Source organism: Cupressus sempervirens, chromosome 4 (genome assembly GCF_028749045.1).
Source record: "Cupressus sempervirens isolate cs-2001-9-10 chromosome 4, ASM2874904v1, whole genome shotgun sequence".
NCBI lineage: Eukaryota > Viridiplantae > Streptophyta > Pinopsida > Cupressales > Cupressaceae > Cupressus > Cupressus sempervirens.
In genome coordinates this window covers 788,384,639-788,399,594 of record NC_143121.1, presented here as the reverse complement: position 1 = coordinate 788,399,594, position 14,956 = coordinate 788,384,639, and the positions used below count along the sequence as shown (strand labels likewise).

Below are 14,956 nucleotides of genomic sequence, written 5' to 3'. Positions count from 1 at the left end.
ACATGTGTAGTATGTACTTTATAATACTACTAACCAATAAATACTTACCAAAAAGTGAAATTACAATTCACACAAATTTAGAAAGTAAATTTACGATTACTGTAAAATAACTAGAGCCCAAAATAAAACACCATGCCCACTGAAATATCAAATATCAACAAAAAGGGTTTTACTTTGCATTATATTCTTTGCATCTACTTTACATTTCATATATATATATATAGACACTACAATATACCAATAACGGTTGGGGTTTCCCTAAAAATGGGAAGCGATAAAGCTTCGAACCATTACACTTTCGATAATATGTTTTAAAAATATACTAACGATTCTTTGTGTAACACTTCTTTTATCCTTCAAAACATCCCAAAAGCATTAAAGTTCCACTTTTTTTGTTCCACCAATTTGATCTTTAAAATTAGCAAGGTTGAGACCCATTTCAACAAACATTGCTTGGAGGTCTTCCTTTTCCATCTCCTTTTCGAGCTCTTTGATGGCATCCTTGGGATTAGCAAAGAAAACGTGTGAAGCTACAATAAGCCCAGTAGTAAAATCACTTTGTTCCTCATCCTCCTCCACAGAAAAATTTGGGTTGACAACAGGGCTTGGATTTTCATTCGACAATCCCTCTTCCACAAGCAATCCCATTTTTGGCAACCAGTTACATTTTTGATAATGGAAACCCCTAAGCAAGATGCCTGCAATTTAAAGAATATTTTTTTAAAACAGATTCCACCATGCCATAAATGCAATAGGACATTCAACATATGTGTCATCCAACTACATTCACCAACACATTATATATGTTTCTTCGATAGAAAAGAAAAATTGCCTAATCAAATATATATATTTTTCCAATAAATGAAAAAAATTGCCTAATGCAATTTTTTTTTCCCAACAAACAGGAAAAATTGCGTAATGTGATATATTTTTTTTCCCAATGAATGAGAAAAATCACCATGTACAATATATACCCTTCGTATCAAAAGGAACAAAATTGCCTCAATTTTATGAAATTTTGTAATGGTCAAAGAAAATTTGCATCTAACATTAAACTTTTCATGACATCAAAAAAAATTTGCCAATAGAAATTAATTTTTTCCTCTGAAAGTAATGCTAGATTCACCACAAATTTGTATATTTTTTGGGGAGGGGGTTTCTTAAAGTTATCCCTGGAGTCATGAAAAGATGATCATTAGAATCAAGCAATGAAAGAAGAACTAGACCAAATTGTGAAGAATGATACATGGGAATTGGTTCCTAGGCTTAAAGACAACAATATTATAGGAACTAAATGGGTATTCAAAAAAAAGATGAATGAACAAGGTGAACTTATGAGAATAAAAGCTAGACTAGTATGAAAATTTTATCCACAACAAGAAGGAAAAGATTATGAGGAGGCATGTACCCCTATAGCCAAAATGGAAGCAATAAGAATGTTCTTGGCTTATGTAGCAAATAAGAAATTCAAAGTGTACCAAATGGATGTCAAATTAGTCTTTCTAAATGGAGAACTTGAAGAAGAAGTCTACATTGAGTAGCTTGAAGGATTTTCCTTGATTGAAGAAAAAGATATGGTATGAAAATTGAAGAAAGCTCTATATGGCTTGAAGCAAGAACCTAGAACCTAGTATGCAAGGTTGGATAAATGTCTGATAAAACTTAGATTTGCTAAAGGTACAACATATAGCAATTTGTATTTGAAAGAAATTGAAGATGATTTGTTAATCATTGTAATATTTTTTTATGATATAATCTTTGGAGGCAATGATGAAGTAAGTGATAAATTTGCTAAAGAAATGAAGAATGAATTTGAAATGATTATGATAGGAGAAATGAAGTTTTTCCCAAGTTTATTGATTGTGCAAAACAATGATGGAGTTTTTATATCTCAAGCTAAGTACCTAAAAGATTTGTTGAAAATATTTTGCTTGAAAAGTTGTAAGCTTGTTGGTACACCTATGATAACTAGTCACAAGTTATCTGGCAAAGATGAGACACTCACAATTGAGCTGAAGAAGTATAGATCCATGATTGAAGGTTTCAAATATCTGACTCAAACCAGACCAAATATAGAAAATGCAGTTGGGGTTGTAGCAATATTTCAAGTTGATCCTAAGGAGTATCATTATGCAGTAGTGAAAAGAATATTCAGATATTTGAAGGGTACACCTGATTATGGTTTCTAGTATGATAGATCAAGTGATTTCACATTATGTGCTTATACTGATGCAGACTGGAAAGACAATATAGATGATAGAAAAAGAACTAGTGGAGGAGTATTTTTCCTAGGAGGAAGATTGGTTTATTGGCTAAGCAAGAAACAAGATTGTATTTCACAAAGTACAGTTGAAGCAGAGTATGTAGCAACATAAAATAATTGTAATTAGATCATGTGGATGAAGTAGATGTTGAAGGACATTGGGATAGAATTCTTAGAACCTTTTGTCATACATTGTGACAGCACAAGTACAGTAAGTATGTCTAAGAATTATGTATTGCATTCTAAGACTAAGCATATCTCCATTAAGTATCATGTTTTGAGAGAAAAGGTTGTAAAGAAAGATATTAGATTAGAGTATGTTAGTACTAAGGAGAAGATTGAAATTTTTTTTCACTAAGCCCTTGCCAAAGAATAGTTTTGAGTATTTGTGTGGTATGCTTGGGGTCATGCCCCTACCTATCTCTGAGTAGATGATGCAGAGAGTGCATTAGTCCAGTGGTACAAAGCACTATTGGTTGATTGGATTGAATATTAATGCTTCCTATATGGGGAAGTATCTAAAAGGGAAGAATCATCTAGGACTCTTGATAAGTGGATGTGAATAGTGTCTTTGAATACTTGAGCCAATTAAATATTTGGAGCAGATGATTGACATAATGAATCCTTTTCCATTGATGTCAATGAGGAAGATGTGTACATGAAAAATGCCTCAAAAGAATTCCTAATGGGAGAGATGCACATATCTTTATTAGGGAAATTTAGAAAGATTCATGTAAACAAGAAGAAGGAATATCTATATAGAGGAGATACATAGCATGAAGTGTTATTAATGCCAAAGGGGAAGATAAGTACATATCAATGAATGGGGGATAAATTGAGATCTCATATGACAATAAGGAGTAAAATTGAATGGGGAAGTAGCTAAGAGTTGTTTAGTGTGTGAACAACTGATGCTAGTTAAAAGAGTTACATAATAGAGAAGTGTTCCAGAAGATCTCATACTTGATTGATGAAAAGGATTTGAAAAGATGATAACAAAAACATCAACAATAGAGTGTTGTTTTGGTATTCTTGGAGCTTAGATGTTTTTCATCTATGATTCCATCAATGCTAAAGGGGTGGATTGTTAGCATGAATGTTGATGATATTACTTTAGGGGAGTATCTTAAGCATTGGAGAGCATGTGGCAATATTGACATGTTGCATTCATGACTATGTTTGTCATTGATGTCAACATAGCAATAATTATGTCAAAACTAGCAGAGTAGCAGATAAAGATCGTGATTGTATGGATAGAGGATTGATGTCCAGGTGAAGTACAGTTAAGGACATGTTCTACACTATGTCTTATTGATGAGGTTAAGTGTGTGTAATATAAGTCAAAGATGTACAGAAGATATGTTTGATTTAGAGAGAGAAGTACAAAAATAGAGTACCTAAAAAGTAGTTTCTAATGTTTTTATTGTATCTCCTAACTGAGATAGAATCAAGATACATGAATTTATATAGTGATAAAGGACAGTCTGATGATGACATCAGTGAGTGTGCAAGGTCTGGAGTCACACATATAAAAATTTATAAAGATTGTGAGCCAACAATGTTATGTAATTATGAAATAACTAATTATCTTAATAAGATCCTATTATAATTAATTGGGAAAGCCTCAAGGCTAACTCAAGGAATTGTTTTGAGGACATGGTATAGAGAAAAGATGTTTTCCTTGTTACGATGTATGGAAGTAATGTGAATGTGATAAAGAAAGTGTAACAAAAAGAAGAGTATTTGTTAAATGTGAGTAAGTGATCCAAGGGACTATTGGATGTGAAGTTCATGATCTTGTATCAAGGTTAGAAGGAGCAGAAGTCCAGTTGATAGGACAAAGAAAAAGGAAGGAGAAGTACAATTCAATTCTATTATTTTGTAAGGAATAATACATAGATCATTTGGACAGTGAGTTCATTTGTCTTTCCCCTAAAGCTATTTGGACAATGGATCCATCTGCCTTCTATAACTCCTAACAGGGTTGGAACAACTCCTAAAAGAGTTAGAATATCCTAACAAGGATTCAAAGTCTCCTAACACGGACTGATATGTCTTGAATGTGTTTCATAGACTCCTAATAGGGTCCATCCTCTAACAAGGAATATTTATATTAGTACATCATTTTGTGGGTACCACCCCCACCAGGGTTTTCCTTCTGATCAAGAGTTTTCCAAGTTAACATATCTGGTGTTATTGTACATGAGTATCTTGTTGTGGTTTCTGATTATATTGCTCATATGGTTAAAGTTTGATAATGTTGATAATTTTTGTTGTAATTGGACAACTGATTCACCCTCCTCGCCCCCTGACCCCCCCTCCCAACCCCCCACCCCCCTCAATTATATTGGTGGACTAAATATTCTAACATGTACAACCCATCAACTAAGAATACTCATAGAATCTTATTGTATGTCCTTTTGTGATCCAATCTCCATAGCCATCAGATGTCATCCATCTACTAATCGAGATGAGCGTGTGGTCCATGCACTTTTACCATGCCAACAATGGAGTATTTTCTCCCTCAGGGTTCTTCCTGACATGAAGAACACCCCAACCATAGCATGAGAAGCCTAGTTTCCTGGAGCAAGAGAGACCAAATGGATCCGGCGCAGCCATGAAACATACTACATCCACACATGTGCCTAGTATCCTAATCACATATTGTGGTGGGGAAAATAAAATAACACAACACATATACACATATGTAGTGAAAGTAAAATTGATACACATCTTGTCATATGTAACCAAAAGCATACCTACTCATATGCAAAATAAAGTAAGCATAATTACACACATATGCATTACATTATAAACAACATAATAACATGCAATAAAGATAAATGGCTTGGCCAAGCACTTGTTTGCCATAATTATCTAAAAATGAGAAAATAAGCATAAAGTATCCTTCGATCAGCACTAGTGGGTAGAAAGAAACAAAATGTCATGAATCCTTCTCCAACCATCCCTTTTGCTACATTACACCCATCCCATAAAGGAATTAAACATCAAACACTAAGGATACTCCACAATCAGTTTGTTATAAAACATAAAGTATGTTCCCAATTACATCCAACTCAACCTTAAATCTCAGAAGTAATAATCTCGTTTGCTCAGTATAACCACAGCCAAACACAAGTGAAATAAAAAGGTGACCAATTTAAAAGAATTTAATCTTTTCATAAAGGGTTTATGTTTGACACACCACCCCAAGACAACTAGGGTGTAACACCCAACTTGTCAATAAAAGATAGAAATGGTTCCCATTCCAAGGCTAACTAAATGTGCATAGGATTTCCACAATTTAAAGAGGAGCTCAAAATCCTAATACTCCTAGGCGATCCATTAGTACATATGGATAATTAAAGATATCCAATAGTCTGATTTCCCATTTACTCATCTAATATCCGTTAATCCCCTACAGACCATTTATCAATGAAAATCAACACAAAGGAAAGACAATAAGGAAAATATCAACATAACACAGTTTCATTTACAAACAAGGTAATCATTTCCAATAAGGTAATATATGTAACACCCAACATATATTTAACACATTAAATTATAGTTCATCTAGAATGAAGGTTTCCTATCATTTTCTATTCAACCAGTTTAATGGTAACAACAGAAAAAGGTTTCATTCCATATCTTAAACCTTTAGGCAGTAATATTATACTACAGTTCATGTACGTAGTGAGTTTCATGTTCCAGATCTCCAACAGAAAATGATTTCTTTCCATATCTTAACTATGTCAGCTAAATCTAAGAACTAATTGAGTTCAAATCTACAAGTTTTTGCTGATGAGGGTCGAGTATTGCCAAATATGGTAGAGATGTTGTTATTCAAACTTAAGGAAATTTACAACGTAATCATTGCCTTTGATTGCTATGGTTATGAATGGCATTTCTGAACATATGTGGTATGTTGTAAGAAATATTATCCCCTAACCTGATCCAATTTGATAGAAGATAATTCATTTATGGTACGCAGGGGTTGTATGCAAACAAGGGTTTCCTAACTGAAGATGGGCATCCATAAGCTATGATAGAAGGACCAACAACTGAGTCATGTTGTCTTGGGTATTCACATCCTACCCAGCTCTTGAGGCACATGCTCAAAATGAATACCAACAAAAAAAATACGCTCAAAGAAAAATATTCACTGGTCGTAGTGTCGTGGTTTAATTTAGGGATAATATGCTAAAGTTCTTTATCTCACGGAAAAATGACACAGAGATTCATTCAATCTAAGGCTAGTGCATTTGGTGCTTGGGTTCTGATGTTTATCGTTCAATATCATGCATTCTACCAAACCAAGTGATATATATATATATATATATATAAGCACCGTACACAACACAAACACAAAAGATTCAGAATGATTTGAAGGTGAAAGAGATGACATTTAAGTTGAAGTAATCTTGCTCACGCACCCATAACAAAAGTATTAACATAAACTTAATTATTTGGCATTCATTCAAAATTGAAAAAGAAAAGCATGGACCCTGGTATTACTCACAGATGCAATTCCCTCTTGCTATGACGTTTTCCAAGAACCTCATTTCCCTAGCCCCGGCTCTCCAGCCGCCGATGATCAATGTGTAACTGAACTTTACTTTATATAACACTGGATATTGTAACTGGCCCAATCACAGCTTTTACCCTATTATGTTAGAAGGAAGAATACAGCATTAAGGGGAATTATAAAGAGTTGACATTTGTGTGATTCTCCTATGGTTTGCATTGTGAGAAGATATTCATTAGCAATTGACCCTATAATACATTTCGAATATTTAAGATGTAAATATTTCACCTTCATTATCATAAAAATGACTTTTAATTTAGTAATGTAATTAATATACTAACAAATTATTTATCTTAAACCCAAAAATCATCATCAATATCGTCTCAATTGCAATTTGACCATACAAGGAATAGGTTAGAAATAAAATGCAACATCAATTAGCATCTTAATCCTGAGTCGTGTGTGGGCTACTGAGGACTATTTGATTGTCCCCTTCCAAGAGGCTAACCCTCCCTACCTCTACCACACACCCACCTTCACCAACCTACAAACACTCAAACACTCGCAACCATAATGAGGCCAGTATACATATGAATTATCATCCTTCAAATAAAGGAAAATTCTATAATATTTATCATCATCACAATCTCAATATCTTGTTATGAAATGACATAACATAAGTAACCAATTGCGACATATGTCCTTACACATATTTAACCATTTAGTCATACAAAAAAATACATCCTTAAGTTAGAAACAAATTAAGGTGATCAACATCATGATCCATATGACATCATTATAACCTAAGCATCATGAAAAATATACTACACATCAAGCATATCCTTGCTTAAATTATCCATTTTAATTAACTTAAGCTAATGCATCACTTAGTTTAATAACATAAAAGGTAAGATAACTATCTTTAATTTTCTCTCTTAATGTATGCTCAATGCAAGATTAACCAAGTCAAAGTCGACAAGGTTGCCACTTAAGCAAGAATTAAGAGAATCACATGATGGATGTGACAATTAATAATAAATATCAATATGATATATTATAAACTATTTTTTATTAGCCAATAGGCTTTCACTTGGGTGATAGCCCACAAGGAATTCCTCATGTTGTTGATTGTGATAACCAAGAATTCTGTTCATGGCCCTAGTTTCTCACCTCTGACATCTTGTATGCCAACCCCCATCTATTGACATGAATACAAAGTCTAACAGGTCTTTACTGGTGGTTGTGTCAGTTTGCATGACCTCCAAGGTGATAAGCACAAAATAGTAGTATTGAATTCATCCCAAATAGAATTAAGCATTTTAGCCCATCGTCTATCATTGTATGACTATCTAAACAAATGGTTGGGAATTTCTACAGGTTTGTTTCCGCAGTGAGTAGATGGAAATAGCGGGTTATTTTGTAGTTTTCATTTCACTTTTGTAATATTTATATAGATTAGAAAGAGGAAATTTCTTTTTTGGACTTTCAAATGGATGTGCAAAGACAACTTCAGTCTCCACCATTGGTTGAAAAGTCTAGGTTGAAGAGAAAATAGATCATGATTTTGTATTCCAATGCAAGGAAATGGTCCCAAGTGTCCCCTACAAAGAGGGCCAAATTCCTCAATGGGTTTGTTAAGTGTTGCTTGGATGTGCTGGCAGTTGTGATCCTCTTGTATAGTCAGTATTTTATTTACCTCTTCTTCTCATTGGAGTTGTATAAGCATTGACTATATATCTCCTATTTTATATAATTTGTTGCATATTGAATGACATGGATTATTGTAGACGTCATCCTTTCATCATTTTGAATGCTAAATTGGTTATTTTTCTTAGCAACCTCAACATGAGCAAAGTAAACAAGATCATGGTCAGGAGAAAAACAACCAATGTTGAGGTTATTTATAAACTGCATGTAATTCCTTCCCTTATCAATTGTTTATATCTTGGTCCGTATATGAGCTGATTGTATATTTGGTTTGCAAGAAAAAATATACATATTATCTTGTCTGACATAATAATATGATGTGTGGGTTTTTCGTCTTTGCGAACTCTCAATATATGTTATGTTTCCATCCGGTCCAAATTGTCAACCATTAAAATATATATGAACATACACGTTATTACCCTTATAGTAAATATATAATATCTCATTATTCATTAATACCAACTATGACTATGTTAATATAATATCTGACTATTCATTAATACTAGCTACAACTATATTAAACATTATATATGATTGAAACTCATAATTTTGAAGAACTTTAACTTCTTTTCTTAGCTTTAGATATATTAGGATTTTTTTATAATCCATTAGTGGAAGATTCTTTCACATTGTGAAGCTTTTTATTTTTAAGTAACTTATAAAAGACCTTACATGGTTTTTTTCCTTCTTACTATCTATGTAGAGCACCATTGAATGGTTTATTTTTCTTGAGTTGTTCTCGGATTCATTCACTAGTAGATTTGAGGTCATTTTTCGACCAAAATTTTTGACCATTTATTAAATTGGTCAGTATGGAAAGGGAAACTATGGCTTTTTTTTAATCTATGCCCATGTTGGTCAAAATTTTGACCAACACGAGCTTAATATGTAAAAAGGGCAAATGTCACCCATTTCATTGTATTCTTTATTCAACTTCAACGCACACGTGGGAGTTGAAGAACTAGGGAGCTATTCGACCAGAGAAAGAGATCCACAGTGAAAATGTAGATTTATAGGTTAGTTTTATGATAGAGATACACATCAAGTGAAATCATTCTATTATGAGTCATGACAAATTTGCTGTGAATTGTATATATCACGTGCGATCTAGCGGCTTCTTGCATCGAGAGGCAGGCATCAGTTGCAGAGGCCCTAATAAAACCTGTGGCCTATTCATTCGGCTTTTTCATTTCACATTGCCATGATGAATGAGTGTTTTCACGAAGTTTTATGTGGGTCTTATTGAAGAGACCTTTCTATTGGTCTGTCACATATTTTCAATATAACAGGTAAGCTTTTGGAAATATTAAACCTCGAGTGTTGTCCTCTTGTTTACTTAGAGATTTTATGCCTTCATTCTCTATGTTTTTAAAGTGCTCGATACATGTTACGTTACTCAATGCTAATGAGATGCATCGTTATGCAAAATGGTGATTGGTTTGCATTATTATTTGATGTTTTTTTTTCAAAACAATGTGTTTTTGAATTGCAAAATCCTTGCTCTGATTCCTGTGTTCTAATCATATATTGATCTTCTCCCTTCATTTCCATTTTTCTCCATCTATAACTAGACTACAATTGCATTTTAAGACAATGACCAAAGGAAGACATTGAGTTCAGAACATCCTAAAATTAAAACACTTCAACTATTCCATTGAGTTTTATGAAATTTTGTGTACCAAAAACTATTATGACAGAAATAAATAAATTGTAATGATTTTTCTAGAAAGAAACTTAGAGTCATTTACTATGAATCTATCGAGAAATACATGGATTCAATGAATACTAAGTGAGTCCTTTTCCCTATCTCTTTTGGGCTATTGTGAAAGCATGATATCATCTTTGATTCTCTTATTTGTTTTATGCTTCTTTTTTCATGTCAAGCCATTATGACAGTTGGCTTACTATACTTTATCAGTAACCTGTTTGCCTCACAGGGGTTTCATACTTTATATGGTGCAAGACTAGTTCTCTTCTATTGATCTTTGTTTCACATCTAAGCCATGATCTTCATTTCTCTGAACCTTTCTTAAACCCTTTAATTTCTTCCATAGCGTATTTTTTGATACATTTAATTACATCATTTTTGATAAATAGAGAGGCTTGAACCAAATCTTCTTTCAATAGAGGTTGGTGTGGACTATGTACACTCTCCATAATGGTTTTGAAGTGATAAAATTGGAGTTTTATAGGATCTTTTGGCTTCAATAGCTCTCTATTCCATATTGGTTCTAAAGAGGGCTTAACCTCTCCCCTTTCCATTTCTATAAGGCCTTTAAGAAATTGACCCACTCCTCGCCCGTCACATATACTATGGTGGGAACTCACTCCCACAGCAAAACTATTGCATGCAAAATGAGTTACCTATATGAAGTAAATACAAGAAATAACAACAAAACAATGCACAAATCTTGTTAAAAAATAATATATTAAATCATTAGTATAAATCGAAATAAATAAGTTACAAATCCATCAAATGTAATGAAAATGATAACTAAAAAAATACTAGAAACTAGGAGATCCAAAAAGTTGCTTGAATATAGAAATTGGAAAAGAAAATTCAAGATAATAAAACCCAATGTAAGAGAGTAATACAATTCAATATAGGATAGTAAGAGTCAAGGATTTAGGCGCATCCATTCCACCAAATTTGTTAGTGGCATCGATCTTAGAGTCTTGCACTTAGCAATATTAGAATATTCTTGGTGGGTTTGTTAAGAACCATTCAACTTCACCAATTGTTAACATATGTTTTGATATACGAAAATTGTAAGTAATAGAATTGACTTATCATAACATTGTTATCATTTTGTTCAAACTCCCATTAGAACACTTTTTGTTGACAAATGTTTCAATATACTAAAACTATGAATAATAAGATTGCCTTACCTTTGTGGTGTTATCATTTTGTTCAAACTCCTCTTCCATCTATGACCTTTCCAACTCATTTTTGAAAGCAAAAGCATAACCCTTCTCCCCACCCCCCTTCTCCTCAGGGAAGAATTAAGCTTGGAATAAAAAATTCAACTTTGACTATTTAACACTTTGGTCTAGAATTAAGCTTAGTGTGTGATGTTTAAGTTGTTCCTTCTCCCTGAACCCAACCCCAAAAATAACACTTTCTAAAGGAGATAAACTTAATCCTTCACTTTTCTATAAATAAAAAAGCAAATCGAAGAATTACCTAAACAACCAAAAGATAAAATTTCTCGATAGAAGTAGTAATAGGTGGAAGTGAATAAAGCAGCTATTGAAATGATGGGTTGCCATCATCCAAATCTCCCAAGGCTGAAAGAGTGTTATCTGCCATTGCTTCCACAAATAGAGCACCCTCACCTATGCAATCCACTTCAAAATCCCCATTTTATTTTCCTCTAAGCCTCCCAACCAAGGGAAAATAATACACCAACACTTTGGAGAGAGCCTCTCTAATTGCTTTTGCAGGATCAGCAAAAATACTAGCATGAGCATTGTAAACTAACAAGGAAGTAAAGATATGACTTCTTAACATGGCTAAGTTATCAATAGAGGAGAGGGGGAGAATAGTTTTGGGTGTAGGTAGAGAAGGGGCCACCATGACTAGTTTAGAGCTCTTCACCTTCCACTCTCTTGCCCCAACTTTCTCCATTCTTATTGTTCTAATACTCAAATTGTGAGATAGAAACTGATACTCAAATTGTGAGATTAAAACAACGTGTAGAGATCCCTTATATATACTACTCCAACCAATAAGTAGCCAAATTATTCCCTTTATAACTGTTGCTACCTAAAACAAATTATGTTGTATATTTTTAGTGGGTTTTGTAATTATATTGTGACTATAAACATCACATTATCGACCCACTCCAGATTTTTCATTTTTAATCCCTTCACTAAAATGGAATCTCTTTATATTGTTAAAATAAATAACTCATGATCCTCAATAGCCAATTCTTGCATTTTCTGTGGGCAAAGAAATCTATTTTGAAAAGAGTTGTTTCATAAAACCTGGTGCAAATGGGTTGGTAAACCCCTAGAAATATAGCAAAATGCAAATTTTGACATTCATAATTGATTGTCACACTTAAACTCCAGAGGGCTCGATATACTGCATAAAAATTTGGCTATATTGGCTGCTTAAAAAACTGAAAGTCAATAGTGTGAACTCTTAAAAATTAGAAGGGAAAAAAAAGCCCAAAAGATATGATATATTTTTTTGTTCACACTTCATCCAACAATTGAATTGCTGGCTAGTTAAGATAAGATGGGTAATAAAGTCATGAACTATTTATTATTCAAAAAAGTTGCACAATGATAGAAGGGTGATAAATGAAACAATATATTTATATTACATGGTATTCAGAAAGTAAAGAGTATAGTCATCACTACATTGTGATAGAAAGGCAAAAGAAATTCAATGGTTTTATGAATATATCCAATGGTTGTATTGTTTAGAACTGCTTTGGCAAAATCTATAATATTCTAGTGGACTTAAATGAACAAAATAAAAGAATAGAATTCAAAAATAGCATGATTGAATGAAACATAAGTATGATGTTATCAGCTTTTTGCAGTATTATTTGTAAGCATAATAAAAGAAAAGGGGAAAAACAAATCTTTATAATAAGGGGAAATTGTTTTAACCTTTATTTCATATTTGAAATCTTTTATAAAAAAATGTCTTAACTTTTATAAAGAAATGTATTGTTCAAAGAATCAAGATGACAAGCTCAAAATAAGTCACCCTACCACCCAATAACCTAAAGTCAAGTATTTAACATTTTGAGTAACTTGTAGATCCAAAAAAACAAGTATCCTTAAGTCTAATATCATAGCATCTAGTACTTAGAATAAGTACAATAGAACTTGCATTTTACTAAAGAAACACTAAGGCACAAGAAGTAGATAGGAAGAAAAGAAAAGAGGAAAATAGGAAAAGAAATTGCGGAAGACTAATAATTAGAACTCCACATTTTGACACTAGAAGATCACATTCCATCCACCACAAACTTGAGCTGACCTCAAGGAGTGATCTAACAATAGCTTAGATGAGGAGAGGTGGAACATAAACAATCTTGAGAAAAGAAGCCTATAGGTATCTTTAAAATGATCCAAAGGTACAACCATGGAAGGAACCACCATTACTTCTATGATTTCACTAATGTTCTTCATAGCCTCCTAATGGTGGTCACATATTTAACAAAAATTTGTCGATGACAAAAACTCTTCAAGAGTGCCATATTCGTCAATGTCATAAAATATAAAACATAATAATCATTCAAAAAAATTAATCATGTACTATTGCAAGATAGGAGGACCAATATTTTTATGAGTACAAATAAGGCCAACTCTTGAACATGGACACACTCTTGCATGATATCTAGATATGTGGTCAAGAATCTTGAAGCAATCTCAAAGAATATAGTAGTAGAATTCATCGTAGTCCATTTTTTGTCTAAGATCTCAAGAATGGCATGTCAATAATCTCATGATTATATAGTGGAGATAGTCTAGTAGTTGAGTATCCTAGCTTTGTGCTTCTCAAAATCCTACATGCACTACTACATTTAACATCATTTTTCTACCAAAATTTTTGACCATCAACTAAATAAATTTAGGGTGGTCGAAATGTAAACGCAAAAATTTCTTTTTTTTACATATAAAACCCATGTTGGTTGAAATTTTGACCAACATAGGGCTTATACATGTGCAAAGAAAAAAAAAATTGTCCTTTCACGTCTTTCCCACGCCCGATTTCATTTCAGGTTTTTGGAGCATTTTTGCATGGTTTTTGGAGAGCCTAGTTTCATTTCAAGTTTTCTCTGCATTTTTGCATGGTTTTTGGAGAGCCCGATTTCATTTAGGGCTGGTCTTGAAAGTGAATCAAACCAGACTTTGAGGGTTGCTAGAGAGAATCTGGTAAGTTGTTTTGTGATATATTGTTTGTTTGTTTTCAATGACTAGAAGTGAACATGGAAAAGAACTTACTCTGATATAAAGGTTATTTGAGATCTAGTTTGGTGTAGTAATGCATATGGGTTAAACCCAGCAAACTCAAAATGAACTGAGTTGGCCCCTCTCTGGAAGAATGCTTTTACATATCTTAAAATGAAAGGATGTTGTTTTGTTTGCCTAGAAAATCTTCTTTAACTCTCTGTTCATGCTTTTGTATAGACTATTTATAAGACATTCTTCCTTGGCTAGGCAGGAGCTAATAAAGCCCTATTGTATTCAGTAGTCTACTATCAGAGAGTCTTCCCCAAATCAGGCCTTTTTCTATTGTGTGTCATCCAATTATTTTCATTGTCATTGTTTTTGTTTTTATATTTCAATATGTGCAGATGGAATATATATAGACATGATGCAACATAAAGTACTGCAAGCAAGATCTTGGTGGGCATCAATATAATAGCGTGTCAAATAGTTCCTGACAGGTTGTGATGTGTGCTAGAGAGTTAGAAAGTGCTTAAAACACTTTATGC

The 14,956-nt window shown here is 33.1% G+C and overlaps 1 pseudogene; it reads right to left on the bottom strand.

The window, feature by feature from the left end:
* Positions 1-375: 375 nt before the first annotated feature.
* LOC149563764 (10-deacetyl baccatin III-10-O-acetyl transferase pseudogene) lies at positions 376-12,123 on the bottom strand (annotated as a pseudogene).
* Positions 12,124-14,956: the final 2,833 nt, after the last annotated feature.